Source organism: Triticum urartu, chromosome 5A (assembly GCF_056163025.1).
Source record: "Triticum urartu cultivar PI428250 chromosome 5A, HENAU_Tu73, whole genome shotgun sequence".
In the NCBI taxonomy this organism is placed as follows: Eukaryota; Viridiplantae; Streptophyta; class Magnoliopsida; order Poales; family Poaceae; genus Triticum; species Triticum urartu.
Window position 1 is genome coordinate 510945599 of NC_141877.1, and position 20057 is coordinate 510965655.

Genomic DNA, 20057 nt, shown 5'->3' on the forward strand with positions numbered 1-20057 from the left:
GCATATTTCGAGAATAGGATTTGTCACTCCGATTGTCGGAGAGGTATCTCTGGGCCCTCTCGGTAATGCACATCACATAAGCCTTGCAAGCATTGCAACTAATGAGTTAGTTGCGGGATGATGTATTACGGAACGAGTAAAGAGACTTGCCGGTAACGAGATTGAACTAGGTATTGGATACCGACGATCGAATCTCGGGCAAGTAACATACCGATGACAAAGGGAACAACGTATGTTGTTATGCGGTCTGACCGATAAAGATCTTCGTAGAATATGTAGGAGCCAATATGGGAATCCAGGTCCCGCTATTGGTTATTGACCGCAGACGTGTCTCGGTCATGTCTACATTGTTCTCGAACCGTAGGGTCCGCACGCTTAATGTTATGATGACAGTTATTATGAGTTTATGCATTTTGATGTACCGAAGATTGTTCAGAGTCCCGGATGTGATCATGGACATGACGAGGAGTCTTGAAATGGCCGAGACATAAAGATTGATATATTGGAAGCCTATGTTTGGATATGGGAAGTGTTCCGGGTGAAATCAGGATTTTACCGGAGTACCGGGAGGTTACCGGAACCCCCCCGAGAGCTATATGGGCCTTAGTGGGCTTTTAGTGGAAAGGAGAAAGGGGCAGCCAAGGTGGGCCGCGCGCCTCCCCCCTCCCCTAGTCCTATTAGGACAAGGAGAGGTGGCCGGCCCCCTCTCTCTCTTTCCCCCCTCAAGGAATCCTATTCCAACTAGGATTGGGGGGGGGAATCCTACGCCCAGAGGGAGTAGGACTCCCTTGGCGCGCCCTCCTTGGCCGGCCGCCCCCTCCCCCTTGGCTCCTTTATATACGGAGGCAGGGGGCACCCTAGGACACACAAGTTGATCCTTGAGATCGTTCCTTAGCCGTGTGTGGTGCCCCCTGCCACCATATTCCACCTCGATCATATTGTAGCGGTGCTTAGGCGAAGCCCTGCGACGGTAGAACATCAAGATCGTCACCACGCCGTCGTGCTAACGGAACTCCTCCCCGACGCTTTGCTGGATCGGAGCCCGGGGATTGTCATCGAGCTGTACGTGTGCTAAGAACTCGGAGGTGCCAGAGTAACGGTGCTTGGATCGGTCGGATCGGAAAGACGTACGACTACTTCCTCTACATTGTGTCAACGCTTCCGCAGTCGGTCTGCGTGGGTACGTAGACAACACTGTCCCCTCTCGTTGCTGTGCATCATCATGATCTTGCGTGTGCGTAGGAATTTTTTTGAAATTACTACGTTCCCCAACAGGTTCCACTTGAGTTGAACATTGTCCTTCTCCTTCGGCCACAAGGGGTTCCTCAATGGATAGGATATGACCAACGCCCATTCTTCTTATGGCTTGGGGAGGAATTTCATCACCTACATCACAAGTACCACTTTGCTCCACTTGGGAGCCGTTATTCTCATCAAACTCCACTTTACACATTTCCTTAATAAGTCCCGTGGACTTATTGAGAACACGGTAAGCATGAGAGTTTGTAGCATAACCAACAAATATGCCCTCATAAGCTCTAGCCTCAAATTTAGACAAACGGACACCTTTCATGAGAATGAAACACTTACACCCGAACACCCGGAAGTACTTGAGGTTGGGCTTGTTACCGGTGAGTATCTCATATGGAGTCTTGTTCAAGCCTTTGTGGAGGTAAGCCGATTAGATGCATGACACGCGGTGTTGATGGCTTTGGCCCAAAAGTTGTAGGGAGACTTGAACTCCGCCATCATGGTCCTTGCCGCATCCATCAACGTCCGGTTCTTCCTCTCTGCTACACCATTTTGTTGATGGGTATAAGGTGCGGAATATTGATGCTTGATTCCCTCATCACTCAAAAACTCATCCATGGTGTAGTTCTTGAACTCGGAGCCGTTGTCACTTCTTATAGTCGAGATCTTTGTATTGTGTTGTCGTTGAGCTTCATTTGCAAAGTCGATGACGGTTTGTTGGGTCTCGCTCTTCCTCTTGAAGAAATATACCCAAGTGTATCTTGAATAGTCATCCACAATCACCAAGCAATACTTTCTATCGCCAAGACTATCAAAGGATGGAGGCCCGAAGAGATCTAAATGAAGGAGCTCCAAAGGCCTCTTCGAGTAGATGATAGCCGTGGGAGGGTGAGCCTTCTCATGTAGCTTTCCTTCGATGCAAGCATGATCTTTGGCAAAACTAACATTTGTTAGTCCACGGACATAGTCCCCCTTGAGAAGACTTTGCAAAGATCTCATATTGACGTGGGATAAACGGCGATGCCAAAGCCATCCCACGTCAACTTTAGCCATTAGGCATGTCGCGGTCTTAGTGGGTCGCTCCGAAGAGTTAATCACATAGAGACCGTTCTCGACATGCCCAACAAAGGATACTTTAAGAGTCTTGCTCCACAAGAGGGCCACGATATCAATATCAAAGAAAGTGGCAAAGCCCATGAGTGCTAGTTGACGAACGGAAAGTAAATTGTATGCAAGGGACTCAACAAGCATGACCTTCTCGATCGTAAGATCATGAGAAATGACAACTTTGCCGAGTCCCAATACCTTAGAGGACGAGGCATCACCCCACTCGACGTTGGTGGGCATGGATGGAATCTTTTGCATGCCCACCACCAAGTCCTTGCTTCCAGTCATATGATTAGTAGCTCCACTATCGAGCAACCATGATCCCCCACCGGAAGCAAACACCTACAAGAGAACAATGCTTGGTTTAGGTACCCATTTTGTAATGGGTCCTTTGATGTTAGTAACAAGGGTCTTAGGAACCCAAATAGACCATTCAATGTACTCATAAGGAGAACCAACAAATTTGGCATAAACATGTCCATCTCTAGCACGGCACAACACATAAGAAGGGTTAAAGTCGCCGGCTTTGTTGGGAATGGAATTGTTGCCCTTCTTGGCATCACTACCCCTCACGGAGTTCTTCTCCTTCTCCTTAGTAGCACCCTCTCCCTCCTTCACAAAGTTTTGCTTGAGAGGAGGAGGTCGCTTGGCCTTGTCATTCTTCTTCTTGTTCTTGGACTTGGGCACGTACCCAATCCCTTCCTTGGCCACAACTCCCTTTTGGTTGGTCAAAAGGTCGTTGAGGTTCTTCTCGCCTTGTATGCAAGACACAAGACCTTTCTCAAGTTGCACCTTTAGCTTAGCATTCTCATCAACAAGATGCACATGCTCACAACATGGGTTAGTAGCATTTGCATTATCAATTAACATCATACGAGGAAAAGTGACTTTCTCCTTGGTTAGCTTTACTTGAAGTTGATCATGAGACTCTTTGAGGCTAGCATGAGCACCCTTCAAGACCTTGTGAGCCTTGTCAAGTAGATCAAACTCCTCTTTGAGTCTAGCAAGATCAACCCCAAGCTTGGCCTTCTCGGAGTTTAGCACACGAGAGACAACAAGAGCATGATCAAAATCTTTCTTTAACTTAGCATGATCAACGTTGTGTGACTCCTCAAGAGCCAAACGAAGACCACACTCTTCCTCAAGAGCATTGGAAAGATCTAAAATCTCATCTGCATAGTCACGACTATGCCCCTCCATCTTGGAGATAGTATCTTCGTGAGCTTCGATCATGTCATTGGCTTCACTAAGTTGTTCCAAGAGAGCAACAAAATGCTTCTTGGATTTACCCTTGAGTTTACCCATAAAGGACTCAAACTCATTTTCCTCCACATTAGATCGCTCATATTCATCAATGCAATTCGTCAAGGAAGGATTATTAATGATGGTAGTTTTGATGTTGGGGGTTACCTTGTTGGTGGCTTTATCCATGAGGCACTTGGCGGTAATGTTCTCATTGGGTGAGTCGAAGAGAGACACTTGTGGAGTTTTTGCAATGGCAACGGAGGCCATGGCAACCGACTCACCATCATCATCATCATCATCATCATCCTCATGGTACTCTTTTTGAACCACCAACGCCTTGTGAGGGGTCTTCTTGGTGAAGTTGCTCTTGTTGGGGAAAGACTTGGCTTTGTCCTTTCGGATGAGCTTGACACCATTGTCTTCCCTCTTCTCATACGTACACTCCGCAACAAAATGGGGGTCCCGAACTGTGCGCAGGGGGTCCCGAACTATGCGTCTAAGGCGGATGGTAACAGGAGGCAGGGGACACGATGTTTACCCAGGTTCGGGCCCTCTTGATGGAGGTAATACCCTACGTCCTGCTTGATTGATCTTGATGATATGAGTATTACAAGAGTTGATCTACCATGAGATCGTAGAGGCTAAACCCTAGAAGCTAGCCTATGGTATGATTGTATGTTGTCCTATGGACTAAACCCTCTGGTTTATATAGACACCGGAGGGGGCTAGGGTTACACAAAGTCAGTTACAAGGAAGGATATCTACACATCCGTATCGCCAAGCTTGCCCTCCACGCCAAGGAGAGTCCCATCCGGACACGGGACGAAGTCTTCAATCTTGTATCTTCATAGTCCAATAGTCTAGCCAAAGGATATAGTCCGGCTATCCGGAGACCCCCTAATCCCGGACTCCCTCGGTAGCCCCTAAACCAGGCTTCAATGATGATGAGTCCGGCGCGCAGATTGTCTTCGGCATTGCAAGGTGGGTTCTTCTCCAAATTCTGAATATCTGCTGAGTAGTGTCCGGCTCCCCATAAATGTTGCACTTCTTGGCTTCTGCTCCCAATAAGGGCTATTTTCCACGTGTCGAGCGAATGCGAGGAGCCAGGGAATTTTTACATTTGCCACCCTAGCCATGTAAGTAAACTATCTATTAAAGGGGCGAGGATTCTTAGATCTAAACCACACCATCCTCCCACGACGAGTATCCATCGGAGCGCGCTCGGAAAAATCCATTCCAACATGGCCGGCCATCGCAGCTCCTCCTCCCGCTCCCGTAGCCCTAAGCCCGGTGATTGGGAGAAGTGTTCTGTCCCACACAGCCAATTAGTAGAGTTACAGACCCAGGGATTTCTCCCTCCAGCATATATGGTCCCCGTTCGAGCTGGGCTCGCCACTTATAATGGTGGGGAGCAAGCGGAGAGCTTCCCCAATCCCTCTAAGGGGGAGGCGGTATGCCTTGTCCCTTATTTACTAAGGGGACTTGGATTTCCAATCCATCCGTTCCTCCGCGGGCTCCTGGAGTTTTACGGCCTCCAGTTGCATAATTTCACCCCCGCTTCCATATTACACATCGCTGGTTATGTTGCCATTTGTGAGCTGTTTCTGGGCTGCGAAGCTCATTTTGAGCTGTGGAAGAGGCTATTCTGCCTTGTGCCCCATGCACAGGAGGGGTCAATATATCAAGTGGGCGGAGCCGAAAAATGGCGCATCGCCGGTACCGGATACCTGTCCGGTACCCCGAAGAAGACGTCCGAAGACCGGCCTTCGGAGTGGTTTTACATGGAGGACGTCCCCCTTCCAGATCCTATTCAGAGGGGTCTTCCCGAGTTCGACAATGCCCCTTTGAAGAAACGCCGAAGCTGGCGCCCACGGAGCCCTCAGGAGGAAGATAACGGAGAAGTCCTTTACCTGATGGGCTGGATAAAAGTGATGGCTCAATCAGGATTGACAATAATCGAGGTTATGTCAATATGTATAATGCGGGGGGTGCAACCACTTCAATATCGAGGGCACCCCATGTGGCCCTTTAACGGGGAAGATGATGCCACCCGCTGTGGGCGTAAGGGACCGGACTCCGCTGCTGCTCTAGCAAAAAAATTGTCCGAGTTGTTCAAGGGAGAGGAAGAGGAGTTCATCTGTATTAAGCCACGGGATGGATTCTCCATGTACAACCCTCCAAGCTGGGTGAGCTGTCACTTTTTACTCCCAACCTTCCCGCATTCTTCGTCATAAATACTCACCTTGCCGTTTCATGGCAGGAACTGCGAAAAGCTGTAAGGGAGGTCAACAACCCACCTCCACAACCGGAGGACCCTGACCGGGCCCTCGATCCCAGACTCGAAGAGGATCCGGACATATTTGTGGAGCTGATCGATAGGACATTCTATCAATTGAGATGCGATGATGCCATGGTGGCCATCATAGCCGACTATCCTGGGCTACTCCCTGCATCGCAGGTAAGAAAAACCGGAGTCCCAACTTTCGAGAAGGATCCCCTTTTATGCACTTCACCTACCGCACACATATGGTGTTTTACAGGGAAGGCCCTCGGGACGCCATGCCAAACCCGCGGTGACTCGCCAACGAGGGACACCGAAGCCGGGTAGGCCAAAAAGGAAGGCGTTTAGGACTGAGACGCCGGTGCAGAGGTATGATACAGAACCTCGTTCCGTGGTTGTCGTCTTTCTTAAAATATAACGACGTCCATGTTTTCTGGTAGGAAAAACGCTCGCCGGAGAGGTTGCCGATCACGCCTCCACCAGTCGGGCTGCAAGGCTGAACATAGAGGCGGAAGCTAACACGGGGCGAACGCCGGATGCTCCTCCTACAGAGGATGCAGATAGATTATCTGCTACAAATTCCGAAGTGGAGAGCGCCATGAATCACAGGCGTCGCCGGGCCGTACTCCGTGATGCTTGTTTTCTCCCAAGAGGCATTCAATGCCGTCAACTCAGGAGACGCGTACATCCGTGCTACTCAAAATGGTCTTGCTAGAGCCACGGACCAGTATGTAAAGGATATACGGGTAAGAAAATCTGACGATTATATGTATCAGTAGCCCCTGAGACTTGAAACAGTTGACACAACTGATTTAAGGATCATTATTTGTGCAGGTTCTTACAAAGAAGAATACCCAATTGTCTCAAGAGCTGGAAGAGTGCAAAGGCCAGCTGCGGGTTGCGGTGGCCGCGTTAAAGGAGTCCGAGAAGGCCCCCTCTGGTAACACTTGTTTCCATTGCAAAGAGTGACAGGTACCAGATAGTATGCGGCATGCATGCAAATCTAACCATAGATGTTGCAGATGACTCGAGAGTGAATCCGGAGACTGTGCCGGAGGATGCGCAACGTGCTAATCGATAGCTAAATGCTGGCGAACGCGTGCTTACGCGGGTTAGCCAGGAGAAAAATAATCTCCAGGACGCCAATATCCGGCTGGGCGTGGAACTGAAAGATGTCCGAGCCCAACTTGCGGACTCCGAGAAGGAGAATAAGCGGCTTCGACGCGACATTTTCAGTAAGTGCTTGAACAAACTTTTGAAAGAGTTCGGTGAAGAAGCCGGCTAACAGAGTTATGTTTGCAGGTATGCTGACGGGTCGTCCCGTGGAGGAGATGCCCGGGTCTGCGGGTGATCTTCTACCAGAGCTCTCACAACTGCACGAACAAGTTCGACAGGTGATGCAGGGTATTGCCCAAGCCTTGTGGCCATCCACCTCCCCGCCAGGAGGCATGGGGGAGCTTATAGAGAAGCTCAAGGGAGCGCGGCGGCACTTCCGATTATGGAAGATATCAGCCTGCCGACAAGGTGCGAGGGAAGCCTGGGCCATGGTGAAGACGCGATATACCAAAGCTGACCCAAACCACATGGCCGAGGTCGGACCTGTGGGGCCCGATGGGAAAGAGATTCCCGTCAGTTTGGTGTATGACCAAGTAGAATTAGCCGCAAAGTATTCCCAACAGGATTGTAGGCTAGACAGCCTGTTGGACGGTATAGAAGAAGAATTTAGTCAGTCTAAGTGACTATGTACTTTAAGTGACATATATAATGTCCCTAGCCGGATTGTAAATCATTTGTCATGGTGAACCTTTTCGCTTCAACCTCTGGACCCGATAGTCCGGAGTGTATCCGAATACTCGCTCGGTTATGTAAAAACCGGGGTATGCGTGGAAACCAGGCGTAGGGGTCATAAGTGCTTGAACAGACAAGTACCCAACTAGCTATGTTATATTACATGGATAGTAAGAAACATCTTCCAGGGAGAATAGTTCCATTAAGGGTTCCTTTCCCTGGGTACACATGCCCTAAGGTGCATGTCCGAATTGCGAAAAGAGACGCATGCTATAACATCTGGGGGCATGTATCAAAATAAATAAAAGTCATCTTTTGTTCACCGGCCGAATATTCCCTTAAGAATGCTAGCTTTCGGCTTCACCCAGTCTGAGGTACACATCCGGCTGACCCGGCAGTAACAATCGCAGAGGTGCTCCCCTTATGCCCTAGCCGAATTAACAGGAACGTAGGGTATAAATACAAGAGCCAGACAACCCAGCTTGGCCAAAACTTAAGTCATATCGATGCATATAATGGCGAAAAAGGTACATGCGGAAGAGTAACACATGTGTGGGGCATAAATCCCAAAAAACTAGTTATATTAAGCTTCTGTATAAGAAGCCCCCAGGTATAATGAGCGCGATTAGCGCGTCAAGATTGTGTAACCAAGACACAAGTTAGCCTTTTAAGGCCTTGAGAAGAAGAAAGAAGAAGAGAGAAAGAGAGAAAAGACAGATAATTGATACGTAAAAAATTGACGGGGGCAAGGAGACGAACATAGAGTCCGGCACTAGGCGTAGAATCTTCGGAGTCTGGTTGTGTTCCATGGGTTTGGCTCGAGTCGGTTGTCCGATGCATCCCACAGACGGTACGCGCCACCGGTCAGAACCTGGTCAATAATGAAGGGACCTTCCCATTTGGGCTTGAGCTTGTTCTTTTTCTTCTCCGGCAGGCGTAGAACTAGTTCACCAACGTTATAGGTTTTGGCACGTACTTCTCTGCTTTGATACCTTCGAGCTTGTTGCTGATAGAATGCGGAACGGGCTTTTGCTACGTCGTCTCCTCCTCCAGGGCATCCAAACTGTCCTACCGATCGAGCTCGGCCTCTTTTTCTTCGTACATGCGCACTCGAGGTGAGTCATGAATTATGTCGCAGGGCAGGACCGCCTCTGCGCCGTACACCATAAAGAAGGTGTGTATCCGGTAGTGCGATTCGGCGTGGTCCGCAGCCCCCATAGTACGGAGTCGAGCTCCTCTACCCAGTGCGTGTTTGATTCCTTTAAGGACCGCACTAATCTGGGTTTGATGCCGCTCATGATAAGACCATTTGCTCGCTCGACTTGACCGTTGGTTTGCGGGTGATAGACGGAAGCATAATCGAGCTTGATGCCCATGTTGCTGCACCAAAGTTTCACCTCGTCGGCTATAAAGTTCGTGCCGTTGTCAGTGAAGATGCTGTGGGGGATGCCATAACGGTGTACAACCCCAGATATGAAGTCTATCACTGGTCCGGATTCAGCCGTTTTGACAGGTTTGGCTTCTATCCATTTGGTGAATTTATCCACCATGACCAGTAAGTATTTTTTTTCTTACGGGTTCCCCCTTTAAGGGGTCCGACCATGTCAAGCCCCCAGACCATAAAGGGCCAAGTAATGGGGATTGTTTGGAGAGCGGTAGGCTGCATATGGCTTTGGTTTGCAAAAAGCTGGCAACTGACGCAATGTTGGACCAGATACTGTGCATCTGCTCGGGACGTCGGCCAATAGAAACCTGTACGGAAGGCCTTGCTTACAAGGGCCCGGGCTGGGGCGTGATGGCCGCTGAGTCCAGCATGGATTTCTGCCAAAAGCTTCCGCCCTTCCTCTTCGGAGATGCACCTTTGAAGGACTCCGGTAGTGCTTTTCTTATAAAGCTCTCCCTCATGGGCCTTGTAGGCTTTAGATCGCCGCACTATGCAGTGTGCCTCATTTTGGTCCTCGGGTAGTTCCTGCCTGGTTAGATAGGCCAGGAATGGTTCTGTCCACGGGGCGATGACGGCCATTGTCACGTGGGCTGAAGGTGTTATTTCGATGGAAGAGCCTCCGGTTGTGTCAGAGTGTTCGGTATCTGGTGTTGTGGCCGGGTCTGGACTATTGTTACCGGTGTCCCCCTCCCATACCATGGATGGCTTAAAAAGCTTTTCTAGGAAGATGTTAGGTGGGACAGGGTCGCGCTTAGCGCCGATACGGGCGAGGATATCCGCCGCCTGATTGTTTTCCCGAGCCACATGGTGGAATTCAAGCCCCTCGAACCGAGCTGACATTTTGAGGACGGCGTTGCGATATGCCGCCATTTTCGGATCCTTGGCATCGAAGTCTCCATTTATTTGAGATATTGCGAGGTTCGAGTCCCCACGCACCTCCAGGCGTTGAATGCCCATGGAAACTGCCATCCGGAGGCCGTGTAATAGAGCCTCGTATTCGGCTGCGTTGTTGGAGTCTATGTATAGTATTTGGAGTACGTATTGGACTGTATCTCCGGTGGGGGACGTCAGGACGACACCAGCCCCCAGACCAGCCAGCATTTTAGAGCCGTCAAAGTGCATGATCCAATTGGAGTATGCACCGTACTCTTTAGGGAGTTCGACTACTGTCCATTCGGCGACGAAATCGGCCAGTACTTGCGACTTAATGGCTCGCCGTGGTATATATGTTATGTCGAACGAGAGGAGCTCGATAGCCCATTTGGCAATCCGGCCCGTGGCATCGCGGTTGTTTATTATGTCATTGAGTGGTACTTCTGAGGCCACCATAATTGAACACTCTTGAAAGTAGTGTTGTAATTTCCGGGATGCCATGAATACCGCGTATGCTATCTTTTGATAATGTGGGTACCGTGATTTGCATGGAGTGAGGACAGTGGATACATAATATACCGGCTTTTGAAGTGGGAATTTATGTCCGTCCATCTCTCGTTCGATGACAAGCACTGCACTTACAACGTGGTGAGTTGCTACTATATATAACAGCATTGGTTCACCGACATTTGCCGCGGCCAAGATTGGGTTGGTGGACAAGATGGCTTTTATTTCTTCCAATCCGGCCATGGCTGCATCTGTCCACTCGAAGTGTTCGGTGCACCGAAGAAGGCGATAGAGGGGGAGTGCCTTTTCTCCTAATCGGGAGATAAAGCGGCTTAAGGCCGCCACATATCCAGTTAACTTCTGGATTTGCTTGAGGTCAGTTGGGATAGCCAACTGCGACAGAGCCCGGATCTTAGCCGGATTTGCTTCAATTCCTCTACTAGAGACGATAAAGCCCATGAGCTTTCCGGCGGGTACGCCGAAAACACATTTTTCCGGATTGAGCTTAATGTCGTATGTTAGGAGATTGTCGAACGTGAGCCTAAAGTCATCTATTAAGGAGTCGACGTGTCTGGTTTTAACGACCACATCGTCGACGTATGCCTCCATTGTTTTGCTGATCTGCTTTTCCAGACATGTTTGAATCATGCGCTGATACGTTGTGCCGTCGTTTTTGAGCTCCAAGGGCATTGTGTTAAAACAGAAGGGGTTGTATGGAGTGATAAATGCCGTTGTGGCTTGATCGGACTTCGCCATCTTAATTTGGTGGTAACCGGAGTATGCGTCGAGGAAGCACAATGAGTCGTGTCCTGCGGTGGCATTGATAATTTGGTCGATGCGAGGGAGGGGGAAGGGATCCTTTGGGCAAGCCTTATTAAGGTCCTTGAAGTCGACGCATATGCGCCATGATTTGTCCTTCTTTGGTACCATTACCAGGTTTGCTAGCCAGTCCGGATGTTTTATTTCTCTGATGAATCTGGCCTCCAGTAACTTCGCTAGCTCCTCTCCCATGGCTTGTCGCTTAGGTTCGGAGAAACACCGAAGAGTCTGCTTGACCGGCTTGAATCCCTTTAGAATGTTAAGTCTATGCTCGGCCAGCCTGCGTGGGATTCCTGGCATGTCTGAAGGATGCCAGGCGAATATGTCCCAATTCTCGCGCAGGAACTCCTGTAGTGCGGCGTCTACAGTGGGGTTTAACTGTGCCCCGATGGATGCTGTTTTTGTGGTGTCTGTTGGATGGACTTGGAATTTCACTATTTCATCCGGTGGTTTAAAAGAGGTGGACTTGGATCTTTTGTCGAGTATCACGTCGTCCCTGTCCACTGTGGAGCGCAACGTAGTTAATTCCTCCGTCGCCAGGGCTTCGGATAATGCCTCGAAGGCTAGTGCGGCTGTCTTGCTTTCGGCGCGGAGTGCTATGTCCGGATCACTAGCTAGAGTGATGATTCCATTAGGCCCGGGCATTTTGATCTTCATGTACCCATAATGGGGTATGGCTTGGAAGATCGTGAATGCCTCCCGCCCTAGAAGGGCGTGGTATCCGCTACTGAACGGGGCCACTTGGAATGTAATTTCTTCGGACCTGTAATTCTCCGGAGTGCCGAATACCACATCTAGTGTGATTTTCCCAGCGCAACGTGCCTCCCAACTGGGAATGATTCCTCGGAAGGTTGTGCTGCTTTGCTCAATACGGTTTCTGTCTATTTCCATTTTTTTGAAGAGTTTCCTCATAAATGAGGTTTAATCCGCTGCCGCCGTCCATGAGCACTTTAGTAAGCTGGAAGCCATCCACAATTGGGCTGAGGACCAGGGCGGCTGGTGCTCGGGCTGTTCGGAATTTATGTTTGTCACTGGCATTGAAGGTGATAGCCGTGTCGCTCCATGGATTTATCCCTGCCACGTGGCAGACTTCGGCAAGGCTGCGGAGTGCTCGCTTACGCCTATTATTTGAGGCGAAGGTCTGGAAGACTGTCAATACCGTATTGTTATCCATGGGATGGTGCTCTGCGGTGTTTTGGATGAGGAGATCCTCACCGCTCTTGGCCACCTGCCGGAGTACCTAACATGCTCTAAGGCTGTGTGTTGGTATGGTATCCGCTGTACTATGAATTTTGCAGGGCCCGTTAAGCCATCCCTCCAATACGGTTCCATGCCCTGTAGTGGGCTTTTGCTTCTTTGTGATTGAGTCGGGTTACTTATGAGAGTGCACCCTTTTAGTTCGGACTGGGGGTTTTTGTTAGAGCCGGATTATCCCAAAATTTTGTTTGGGTTTTCCGAGCGCTTTCCATCGCACAGTACTTCCGTACTATGGCCGCCAAGTCAGCAAAGTGTGCTATGTCACGGCGACTTATGGCGTTGAGGATTCCCTTGTCCATGCAATTGTTGCAAAAGAACGAAATTGCGTCTTCCTCGCTACAATCCTTGACCTTGTTCATTACAAGGAGGAATCTGGCCCAATAGTGATGTACTGTCTCTTGGGGCTCTTGCCGAACATGGGAAAGATCGTTTATATCTGGGTGGGTGGGTGGATTTAAGTCCAGACCTTGACACAATCTGAGACCCAGGGGCAAAGGAGTTTCCGATCTTGGAAGTTCGGGCTCCGGGATGTTGCCCCGCAGGTTTGGCATGCAGCCTGATTCTAGGTTCAGGTTTAGGGCGATGTCCTCCCGTGGACGGGTATCCGGCTCGGAGAGTTCGGGAATCCGGACATAGTTCGTCCTCAGGATAGAGGAAGATTCGCCGCATTGCTCCTCCACCACCGCTATCTGATGGATGACCGACGGAGAGTTAATCTCCCTTTGGTCGGGTTTAAGCCCAATCCAATCGTAGTCCGTAGCGACTCCCAGAGCGGTGATGCGATCCAAGAGCTCGTTCAAAGAGGAGAGCTCCATTGGATCCATCTGCTCGGTGAATTTCGAGCCGATGTGGAGGCTATTTTCAATGACCTGAGAAGTCATCGTCGGCGCAACAGCCGAGCGGGCGGTCATGACGAAGCCGCCTAGTCGGAGAGTTTGGCCTACAGCCAGGGCTCCTCCAGAGGTGATGTTGTTCTTGACAACGAGACGAGCCATCCGTCCTTATGATGACGACACAGTGGAACTCTCAATGAAAGCACCAATGTCGATGTCAAAACTGGCGGATCTCGGGTAGGGGGTCCCGAACTGTGCGTCTAAGGCGGATGGTAACAGGAGGCAGGTGACACGATGTTTACCCAGGTTCAGGCCTTCTTGATGGAGGTAATACCGTACGTCCTGCTTTCTTGATCTTGATGATATGAGTATTACAAGAGTTGATCTGCCACGAGATCATAGAGGCTAAACCCTATAAGCTAGCCTATGGTATGATTGTATGTTGTCCTACGGACTAAACCCTCCAGTTTATATAGACACCGGAGGGGGCTAGGGTTACACAAAGTCGGTTACAAGGAAGGAGATCTACACATCCGTATTGCCAAGCTTGCCCTCCACGCCAAGGAGAGTCCCATCCGGACACGGGACGAAGTCTTCAATCTTGTATCTTCATAGTCCAATAGTCCGGCCAAATGATATAGTCCGGCTATCCGGAGACCCCTAATCCCGGACTCCCTCAGCTCACATTGCCACAATTGTAGCAAGTCCTCGCACTTTGCTTGCTCTTCATGCCACTTGAGTTGTTCTTGTTGAAGTTTGGCCTTGAGTTCTTCTTGCTCCAAAATTGCCTTGAAGCAAGTGCCATGTGTTCATGATAGGCATACTTTGTATCTTCGAGGTTGCTTTCCTCTTCTTCCTCTTCTTCTTCTTCTTCAACACAAACCTTGGCCTTCAATGCAAGGTTGGGCTTATTTGCCCTTTGAGAGCGAAGCACTGCATTGTCGGCGGTCCTGTCCAAGATGTTCATTGCCAGAAACTCATCCAACACTTCACTTGAGGTAAAAGTGTGGAAGTCCGGCCTTTGACGAATGATGGAGGACATGGCCTTGTGGTAAGGCATCATTGCCTTGAGGAATTTGTGCTTGATCCAATTGTCATCCGTGTCCTTGCTCCCATGATCTCGGAGTGAGACCGCGAGTTTGGTTACTCTCCGATAAAGCTCACGAGGTTCTTCATCTTCTTTCGTCGCAAACTCATCGGCTTCATATTGCACTACTTCATAGTTGGAGCGTTGAATGCTTGCGGTTCCCCGATAGAGAGAGACAACACAAAGCCATGCATCTTTGGCCAAGGCGAAGGGCCGAAGATGAGGTAGATCTTCGGGTGGAATTGCATCTTGGATGATGAAGAGAGCATTCTCATTGAATTGATTATCCGCGGCTTCTCGAGGAGTGAAGTTGCTTGGGTCATGCGGATAGAAGCCTTCTTCAATGATTCTCCAAAGATTAGTATTCACATGATTTAAATGACGCTTAAAGCGATAAACCCAAGAATCAAAGTCCTCATTTTTCACAATCTTAGGGGGAGGACCGACATGATTCAAATGAGTGGAAGGAATCGGTCCACCATAAACAAGTGGTGGTTCCACATGGGCAAAGATGCCGGTGCCATTTTTACCACTAGAAGAAGGGGCTTTTTCACTACTAGCTTCCCCCTTGTCGGAGTTAGCATCCGTCACCTTGTCAGTGGGATCACCCACTTTCAATGGTACGGTGGATAGTTTAAGCCCTTCAATGAATTTAGTAAACATGCTTTCAATCTCGGTCGTCATGGAGGTTTTCAATGTCTCCAAGGCCACATTGAATTCCTCACGAGAGACCGAGGTTCCCTCATCGCCCGTAGATGAGATCGGATTCATACCCGAGTGCTCCTCCACACCGTCTACGGTGTCAAGCATACTCTTCGGACGGCAAAGTCCTTGTGAAGAGACGAGGCTCTGATACCAATTGAAAGGATCGATATGGTTGACTAGAGGGGGGATGAATAGGCAACTAACAATTTTTAGCTTTTCTTTACCAAATTAAACTTTGCATCAAAGTAGGTAGTCTAGATGTGCAACTAGGTGAGAAACCTATATGATGCAACAACAACAAGCACACAAGCAAGCAAGAGAAGTAACACTAATAAGCTTGCACAAGTAAAGGTACGAGATAACCAAGAGTGGAGCTGGTGAAGACGAGGATGTGTTACCGAAGTTCCTTCCTTTTGAGGGGGAGTACGTCTCCGTTGGAGCGGTGTGGAAGCACAATACTCCCCAAGAAGCCACTAGGGCCACCGTATTCTCCTCACGTCATCACACAATGCGAGATGCCATGATTCCACTATTGGTGCCCTTGGAGGCGGCGACCGGACCTTCACAAACAAGGTTGGGGATCTCTCCAAAACTTAATTGGAGGCTCCCAACTAAACCGCGGAGCTTCACCACAATGGAATGTGGCTCCGAGGTGACCTCAACCGTCTAGGGTGCTCAAACACCCAAGAGTAACAAAATCCACACAAGAAAGTAAGGGGGAAGCAAAAATCCTTTGGTGGAAGTGTAGATCTAGGTCTCGTTCTTCAATCCCTAGAAAATCAACAAGTTTGAGTGGCTAGCAAGAGAGATCGGGCAAGAGAGCTTGAGTAGCATTAATGGTGGAGTGAGAGAGGTTAAAGGTAGTTGTGGTAGGTGGAAGAAGCACCCTTATATAGCAACCCTAAAAATCCAACCGTTACTATGTTTTCAGTACTGCAGCGGTACAACCGCTCCATGTCCCGGTACAACCGGGACTCACAGTTTACGTGCAGAACCCTACTAGGTGGTACAACCGGGCGACCAGGCAGTAGTACCGGTTGAGGAGAACAACCGGACCAACCGCCCAGCCACCGCTCAACCACCGCATAGGAACAGAAGGGAGTCACCCCTGAGTGCGGTAGTCGAGCGGTACAGGGCCGGTGCAACCGCATGGCCTTCAGCGCTCGGGTGGCTAAGTCCTGAGCGGTAGAACCGCTCTGGACACCAATGGCACCGGTATGACCGGACCAACCGGGCCACCACCGCCCGAGTACCACATGAAAACAGAAGCCTGACCGGTACTTGGGCGGTGCCTGGCCGGAACAACCGCCCTAGTCTTTGCTGAGCATGTTGGCGGTACCACCGCCCGGAAGCAGCGGTACAACCGCTCGATCAAAACTGGTCAGCGCCAAGACCCAGCGGTACAACCGCTCCAGAGAGCGGTACAACCGTTGGGAACCCACAATAAGCAGTAGGAAAGAAAGGGGAAGAGCTCTCTTTCACAGTTTAGGAAGGCAAGAGAGGGGTGAGGTAAGTGTACGTGAAATGATGCCTCCAACACTTTCCAATGTGGATTCCCTCTTGATAGTATGGGTTCCCTACGACCAAAAGAGATAAAAACAAGTAGAAAACACCGTCTTCGATCTTTTTCTTTCAGAGAGAATAGCTAACTGAAGAAGGCCTAAATATCGAAACCTGAAACACTTAGCACAAGATTAGACCAACAAAGGGTTGTCATCATCATCCAAAACACAAAGTAGGGAAATGTCCTTACACATGGGCTGATGGGGAGGCGCCCTGACCTTATTGGGCCAGGCACACCAAATCCTCAAAAGCCCGTGATGCTAGGGAAGGGAAAAAGGGGGGAGTTCAAGTAGGAATAGGATTGGACTTGGGGTCCAAATCCTCTCCCCCTTTACTACGCCCTAGGGCTTGGAGGGGCTGTTCCCCATGCCGCTCCACCTATATATAGAGGGGAGGGGGCACCCCAAGAGCACACACCAAGCCCTTGGCGCCCCTCTCTCATGTTACTCCGTAGTTCCTCCGTCCTCATTCTAGTAACACTTGGCGAAGCCCTGCTGAACTAGCTCCACCACCACCATCACCAACACGCCATTGTGTTGGTTGTGATCCCATCTACTTCTTCCCCTTCTCTTGCTGAATCAAGGAGGAGGATATGTCATCGAGCGGCACATGTGCTAACTCAGAGGTGTTGTTCGTTCGGCATTAGATCGATTGAATCATGATCGGATCGCGAAGAGTACAACTATATCAACCGCGTTATATACACTTCCGCTTTTGCTCTAATAGGTTACGTAGACACACTCTCCCCTCTCGGTGCTATGCTTCTTCTAGATAGATCTTGGGTGTTCATAGGAATTTTTTGATTTTCATGCTTCGTTCCCCATCACTCTTAACATGCGGTCATGCCGATCAACCTGTTCAACCACCTAGAAGGCACGACAAGCCAACAAGGGAGAATATACATCCCCAAACAGCGACACGCCATCACGGCAAGGATCTTGTTTACTACCCCGAGCCCTACGACACACGACGAAGAATGGAAGCAAATCGAGCACCTACTCGATCCATCTACGGGCCAAGGGGACGTGCACCGGTCGGGCTCGACGGTTACGAGGCCTGGTCGGACAAGCACGGCAAGGTTCGAGATTAAACTTATGCACAGATGTCTCCCGATGTCCGGCACAATATGACTCGATTTCGAGGACCCGCTCACCCGATCTATTCTACAGACAGGATGATGGAACATCAGTTCCCGGATGTGTTTAAACCCATAAACATCGAGCAATACGATAGGACAACCGATCCAGACGTGTGGATCGAAGATTTCCTCCTGGCCAACGGAGACGATCTTCACGCCATCAAATACTTGCCTCTCAAACTCAAGGTGCCGGTGAGGCATTGGCTTAATAGTTTGCCTCCTCACTCCATTGGGAGCTGGGAAGCGCTCGAGGATGCCTTTAGGGCAAACTTTTAGAGCACTTACGCCCGACCTCCAGACGCCGACGACCTCAGCCACGTTATTCAACAACCCGGCGAGTCAGCCAGGAAATTTTAGAATCGGTTCTTAACTAAAAAGGAGCAAATAGTCGTCTGCCCTGACGCCATATATTTGAAAATCTTAATTATTCTGGCATTAACACCATCTTTTGTTTTGTCGATGTATTAAATTGTTCCTCTTTATTGTATAGAGTATCGTGGATGTACACCATCTGTTTAATTTGTAGCAGCTAGAACCAAGTAAGTGTGTGTTTTATTTAGCTTTGTTTGGTAAGCAGCAAGACACTAGTAGAAAACGGGCCTTTAGTCCCGGTTCTAGAGGGCCTTTAGTCCGGAACCAGGACTAAAGGGTCGGGACTAAAGCCCCCCCTTTAGTCCCGGTTCTGTTACGAACTGGGACTAAAGGCCCTTCACGTGGCCGTTGTCTGGAGCTCCACCTTTAGTCCCGGTTGGTAACACCAACCGCAACTAAAGGAATTTTTTTGATTTTTTTTAAATTTTCCCGATTTTCAAATTTTTGAATTATTTTACAATTTAATCTCTAACCACCCCTCATCACTGCTCAATTTAATCTATAATCTCTATTCTCTAATCACCCCTCATCATTCCAAATCATCTAACTTCCCGGCCGGTCACCCATCCTGTCACTACTCCAGCCTGAGCATGCTTAACTTCCGAGTTCTATTCCCCCTAGTTTCCAAGTCCGCACTTGTTGTTTTCCTGACAATAGTAAGATGCCAATCTTATTAATCCTCAGGAGTTTAGCTTGAGCATGAAGTCACATGTTTCATTGTTTGAGTTTGAAACTATTATTCTAAAAAACAATAATTATTTAGTAACACTAATATTTCTTGAATAACTAGTTTGACCATAGTTCACCAGATTTGACCAAAATTCAAAAAAACTCAAATAATTATTTAGTAACACTAATGTTCGCGAATAATTATTTAGTAACACTAATACTTCTTGGATAAGTAGTTTGACCACAGTTTGACCAGATTTTACCGAAATTTAAAAAATTCAAATTTGAGCATAACTTTTTTTCCTTTTAGAATTTGATGATTCTAAAAATTTGCAAAACGGCCTATAGCAGTCAAAATCGGATGCGGATTTTTGTGCTGAACATTTTGATATATTATACATTTTTCCGACATTGTATGCAAAAGTTATATCCGTTTTACTTTTCCATAACACTTTTTTTGCAAAACATGTCTAAATTTAAGTTTTTTAATTTTCCTAACTAGTAGATGCAGTAATGTAACTACATCTCTAAGAAATTTTTTTGGAAGTTTTTATCATTTTATTTTGTTTTTTCAAAACTAAAATGGCGATACACGAGAGGGAGGGGGTAGAGTTTGAGACACGAACCCCTTTAGTCCCGGTTTGAGACACGAATCGGGACTAAAGGGCATCGCACCCTTTAGTCCCGGTTCATGTCTCAAACCGGGACTAATGGTCTAATCTTTTGTCCCGGTTTGAGATACGAACCGGGACTAAAGAGGGCATCGCATCCTTTAGTCCCGGTTCGTGTCTCAAACCGGGACTAATGCCTTTCCGATGCCCTAGCCGCTCGAACCGGGACTAATGCTCACATTAGTCCCAGTTCGTAATGCAACAAGGACTATAATGTGTACACTAAGCTGTGACCAAATCCCTGTTTTCTACTAGTGAGAGTGCGTTTTATTTAGCCTCATTTGGTACGCAGCAGAATACCTTACTACTGCTACTACTGCTGCTGCTACTGTCGACATAATCCTGTCGCATTTTTATCTTACCACTTATCCTTTCTGTTGAGTATATGTGTTATGTGCATATTGTGTATTGGGCCCGCCTCCTAGTTCCTTGTATAGTTGAGGTCTC